Raw genomic sequence first — 6,479 nt, 5'->3', positions numbered from 1 at the left:
CCCTTTCCCTGCTAGAGCCCCGTGGCCACCTCTGCCTCCCCGTGCCTGGGGAGGCAGTCAGGTCACTAAGGGCTGGGGAGTAGTTCTACCACTGCCCTCTGCCCCTAGGACAGTGGACTAGGACTGGGGCTTGGACAGAGTCACCGGGGGTGTCCAGAGTTAGAGCCTAGCAATGTTCTGTGGTGGGGGTGAGAAAAGGCAATACCTGTCCCTTCCCCAGGGTGCTGACATTACAGCACAATCATATTCAGGAAAATGACTCCGTGGAGCCCCGTCTACCCTAATACAGATACCGAGCATTTCTGGTGTGAAGTTTGCAAACCCATGGGGTCCTGTGTCTATCCTGAGCTGGGAACAATGACTTCCTTGCCCTGACCTGGGTCTACCATTTTTTTTTTTATTTTATTCTTGATCCTGCAAAATATGTTGCTGGCCCTGAACTAATGTAAGAATAATGTACACTATAGAGCAGAGGCATATAAAATATAACCTCTACACTATGAAGTAAGCTATGGTCCCCTAGAGTTCTAGAGCTAGAACCCTAGGAGATAAATGGAATTTAGTAGATGAACTAGTGCGTCTCTGCCTCAATGACTCTGAATTTAATTAAATTTCTTCCCAAGAATAAGATATGTTAGAAGCCTTAATTTGTAGAGAAAACGTTGCTCAGTACAAATTCATGAAGAATTATCTTTTATTTTCTTTACCTAAGGTTCTAAAATTTTAAGTACCATGCATTCGAGCCCTGGTGAGTCTAGATGTAGGGATTTTTCATGCACAGCGGTTGGAAGGCAAACATTAAGTTTACTAAAACAGCATATTTTAACATGGCTACGACATAACGAATAGAAAATAATTACGTCAGTTATACACAAGGACATCTGAATCGTGTGATTTCTTGACTCAAAGACACAGACACAGACCATTTGGATTCTGCTGATGCCTTAAAGTGACTAAAGCCTTTCGAGACTTCTGAGGTAACATATTCCNAGGTCTTCTATGTCAGTTATACACAAGGACATCGGAATCGTGTGATTTCTTGACTCAAAGACACAGAGACAGACCATTTGGATTCTGCTGATGCCTTAAAGTGACTAAAGCCTTTCGAGACTTCTGAGGTAACATATTCCATATTAAGAAAGTCATTTGCTGTGACTGTGTTGTGTCTACTCATACANCATATTAAGAAAGTCATTTGCTGTGACTGTGTTGTGTCTACTCATACACAATTGGCAATGCCAGTCAGGAAGTTATGGAAATGACTTGCTATCAGAGGATCAAGAAGAGGTTCTGGGTATTCAGTTCACTCAAGAAATTTCCTTTAACCCAATGATTATTTGAGGTAAAATGCAGATACTGACTAACGTCCCATTGATTTTTAATGACACTAGCTTCATTTCTCAGTACGGAGTGGAATTCAGTGTGCTGGAAAAATCCAGTAGCACAATTCATCTATTCAAAATATCGATACAGATGCTTATGCTGTTATTTTACAAAGCTACAAAATTTCAGACCAACTGAATCATTCAAGCCTAACAGAAGTCTTCTATTAACTAAAACCAAGGGACTTGGTCACCACATTGGGGTGTGAGAAGAGGTTTGTTTAAGTTATAGGAAATGGTTCAGACATTGCAGGAATCTGGTTTGGTAAAAACCAGAATGATTTCATGGGAGGGAAAAAATACCTGTACAGGCTCTAGTACTAAACATTATTTAAGTACACTGCCCAAGGAATTATTTTATAAACATTGTCAAGAAAGATATGATACCATAAATTCATTTAAGTTCAAGTAGAAGGCAAATTAACTGGAATTTTAATTTGTGTCTCCTTCCTCCCCAGAGAGGTTCGGGAAGCACTTTTCTCTGCCTATAATACTCTTCCCAGATGCTTCAGTTGGGGTTTGGGAAGGAAAACGGAAGTCACTCAGGTATTCTAATTGGGCAGTGTTTCTGTGCAGGTAATTGGGAACATTACACACGAGTAGAATGTCTTTGAGTACAAACAAAGCCACCACAATAAGTAAAACATTTTTTAGGAGCTCACAAAGATGCTTCTGTGCAATTCAAGCATTTTATTGATGGGGGTTGAGGAGTTAGGTGGTGTCAAACTTCACACTCTGCAGTACCAAAGCTGGCATATTTCAAGCATTCCCTATTTGCAAAATGTGTCCTCTAAAAATGAGATCAGAAGATAATGCTTCTCCATGTCTTCTGTTACAAATCTCCTGTGAATCCCCCTCACTAGTAGATTCTGACCTCAAACCTTCCTGGAAATTAGAGAAAGATCCTTCCTAGATTCTTCTCTAATGATCCAAAGAGATTCTCAATGGATGTGTTAGGGAGGCTCAGGTAGCCACGAATATTTCAGCTCAACTATGTCTTATCAACTTAGCATCTATATGTGACCTTTTAAAAAATGCAAACTACTACTAAACAATTAAAAATTACATTTTTTTCTGCCTACCATGATGCAAGTTTTCCTCATAAAAATCAAGATTTACTCCCATAAGTCATTGTACCCCTACTTGGAGACATCTTTAGTCTTTTTCTACCTCAGTTACAAGGTGCCTTTGGATATCCAAGAATGTAAAGACAGCAATAAATTTAATCTTATCAGTACTTTGTAGAAAATAAAAGAGGAAGGTGATTAGAAAAACAGATTAAAATACAAAGTTACTAGCACAGGAATACAGTGAGGGGTGCCTTCATGGAACACTCTGGTTTGCAAATATATTCCAAACCCTCCCCTTGATAATCATATCAATTACTTCAGCCTATATCCCCATACCTCTCATTTTTACTTTTGACACAGCAGCATAGGGAACACTAATGGCAAGTTGGCAGTCTCATCTTGCAGTACAATTGTATTATTTTTGGGCTCTCCAATGGAAACACCTCTCCTTTGGTTACTGGGACATCTAGACCAGCAAGTACCAAAGAGGAAAAGAAAATCTTGCAAATGGGAAATGAGGGCTTCTTGTAATTAAAGGAGATACCCTCTTCCATCCTTTGATTTGCAGAGCCAAGTGTTCTGTCAATAGGAATAATGGCGCTGCATATGGGCCACAAGGAGGAAGCATATACATCATCTTGTAAGCCAGCTCCTGAGCCAGGCAAGTTGTCAGGAACATATGGTGCATGGATGATACGTGACATGATTTAGAAGAAGCCTTATTAGATGTCCAAAAGGAAGGGGGGTGTTAACATGAGCTGTGAGTCGCAATGAGCAAAGTGGAGACTCTGGTACCTGGAGACACAGCAGAAAGAAAGCAGGAGAGGGAGGGATGGAGGAGGACTCAGGACCATTGCTTGGCAACTGAGGGGACATGGGACATCTGGGGGAAGGCAAGGCTGTACGAAGGAGAGATTTGCCAGATGTAATTGATATTTCTGTTCAGCACCTGTTTTGTCCAGGTGGGGATATCAAACAGTCAGATGCTAGGTTTTCACTCTTGTTTATGTTCATCCTCACAAGCTGACCATAAACCAAGAAGTCCCCTCTAATTTTTTTTAATGTATAAGTAACATGATAGAAAGTCCTTGATGAAATACACCTATTTTATAAAAAAAAAAGTACCCCCTGCTTCCACAGCTAGAAATAATCTCTTTCATAGTAAAGAGATCTAAAATCATGTGGTAAAACAGTCATATTCTACATGAATGCAAAGGTCTTTTAACAATTCCAGTTTATATTTCATGAATTCAAAATATTAAAAACCAAGTGAAGCTTTTCTTACTATAATCTTAGTCCAAAAAATAGAAATACCATATTATAGCAGTCTAAGTATGTTTAGTGACTAATATATCTAGGATATCATGGCTGAGAAATAAAACAGAAATAAAATGTAGAAAATGTCTTCTTAATATATGCAGTTGTATTTAAAATTTTTAAAGTACTCTATTAGATGCTCCATTAATTAAGCAAAATAAATGTATTTTATTTTTTCCCCATCACTGTAATGTTTCAGAACATGTAGAAAAAATGCAAAATTACTTTGATCAATACATTCCCATTAGTTTGGATAGCATTTAAGCCAATAAATATGTTCATTATCCAATTTAGTTTAAACTATTTAATTTCAAATTCAGCATTGATCTTATTGCACCCTAAAGAGGGGGAAATATTGCGAGACATTTTTAGAATAATCAGTGTGGAGAAATACTGCTTTAAAATCAGTTGGCTGAGCCAAGATTATACAATCTTTTTCAAAATAAAGAACAAAGGAATTGAAGGAATAATCTGGATAGGGAAAAACATACACAGAAGCATCCTATCTCTCTCCATCTCCACAGGAACATATACAAACAGGATAACACTGGTATCTGGTATTAGATAAACGGGTCTACTTTCCTGTAAGGGCTCCAAGACTATCACGCTAGGTGTGGTCCGTGAAACAGTTCACCCTTCCCAACACCTTTCTTCCGTAAGTGAAGCAGAAATAAAAGTCAAGAGTAATATTTCCTAATACAAATTCATCCAATCTAAAAATTTTGTTTTGCATATGTTGGCAATAAAGAGTAGTAACATATTTCTCATATCCTTGGGGAACTTAAAAAGTAATAGGTATAATAGAAATCCAAACAGATATAAGAAACAGACCATGATAAATTATATAAAATTATATAAATCATATCTATGTTGTATATAATTGGGTTTATATTTACCTGCACAAAAAATTATAACAAGAAAATATCCCAAAATATAGACAATGCAGATAGAACACGTCACTAGCTACTGTTATTGATCTAAATGAAAACGTTTGTGTTTCTAATCTGGTATATAATTATATATATCCTCTCCTCCACTCCCACTATCCCTAAGGGAAAGTGAGAATTGGATATTTCTTACAATGCCCCTAAAGTGTCATACGTAAAGAGATGTTGGGAAGAGCTTCAGGATCTCACGATACAAGTACGTGTCATTCGTTATTTTTCCATAGATAATCTCACATACTACAACTACCTTCTTGTCAACAGGTCTATTATGACCCTGGATTTCCACCCTTGCACACAAGTTTCCAGGAACCCCAGGTCATTATATTCCAAAGGAAGGAGGATTAGCACAGCTCCTACACCCAATTAGAGGGAAAACAAAGGTTTGATCAGTCTACCACTGTTGTTTCTTACTACAGTGGTGATAAATGGCCCCAAGCAACTCTGGTCTGGGTCCATGTACAACTGCACAGCTCCTCAAGGGAATATGATCCTGTATCAGCAAAAGGGGCTCCAAGTTTGCAGCCATGCTGAGGATGCTCAGTTCCCCAACCAAACAGTATCTCAGTGTACAGCTAACCTTAATAAGAATGGGGTAAGTAGAAGTCATTTTAGACACCATTTTCCTACTTTCTCTGGGGATCTACACTTTGGGGTAGAAATGGTTTGTCGTTGTTATTGTTTTTTTTTTAACTACTAAAATTGTCTAATACTATTCCTGTTTTTCAGGCAACGTGATTGTGATTACTTTACTTAGTGAAGTTTTTTTTATGGATCAAAGCTTATTGAAGCTCACACAAAACTACTGCCCAAGTGGTTCTAAGGGGTTCACAGCTGAACCCTGTTAGAGGGGTGGGGGTGGGGCAGCCAAAAGAGCTACATGTAGTGACAGCAGGGTGATTTCTTCACCCTACCCATCTTTATCGAAAAAGAAAAGCAAGAGTAACAATGTAAATTTATTTTCTTAAATTACTAATTCTGTTGACTGATAGCATTTAGATAGATGAAATGTGTAAGCAAAAACAGATCTCAAAGCAATTATTCAATAAAAAAATATTTGTTTCCATTAAATCTTTTTTTATTGTTTAGCCTATTATTATCATGGTGAAATATGTATATCATACAATTTGCCATTTTACCCATTTTTAAGTGTATAATTCAGTGGCATTAATTATATTCACAATGTTAGTTCAAGTTTCTATTTCCAAAAATTTTCATCACCCCAAACACAAACCCTGTGCTCATCAAAAGCAATAACTATTCCTTCCACCCTCAACCCCTAATAACCTTGAATCTGCTTCTGTTTCTATGGATTTACATATTATTATTTTATATAAGGGGAATCATACAGTTTTTGTCTTTCAGCATCTGGTTTATTTCACTAAGCAGGTTTTCAAGGTTCATCCACTATCAGCATGTGTCAGAAACCCATTCCTTTCCATGGCTGAATATTAGTCTGCTCCGTGTGTGTGTGTGTGTGTGTGTGTGTGTGCATGCACACGCACACATACATACATATATATGTTCCTAAGTCCTCAGATGCCTACAATTTTCCCAAAATAAGGAGATTATAAAAATTCAATTAATTTGTAATTTTAAGGCAAATCACCATGGTCCGTTGTGGAGTTACACCGCCATGGTGTCACTCATCTATGAAGGCTAAAGCTATGATGCATTTTTCCTTCAATAGTACCAAATTTTCTATTTGGAAATTCTTCAGGAAACTTCTATTTTAGAATCTTTCTGACATACATGTATACAACATA

This window comes from Ailuropoda melanoleuca, chromosome 14 (assembly GCF_002007445.2).
Source record: "Ailuropoda melanoleuca isolate Jingjing chromosome 14, ASM200744v2, whole genome shotgun sequence".
Classification (NCBI taxonomy): domain Eukaryota; kingdom Metazoa; phylum Chordata; class Mammalia; order Carnivora; family Ursidae; genus Ailuropoda; species Ailuropoda melanoleuca.
Note: the sequence above shows the minus strand (reverse complement) of the source record.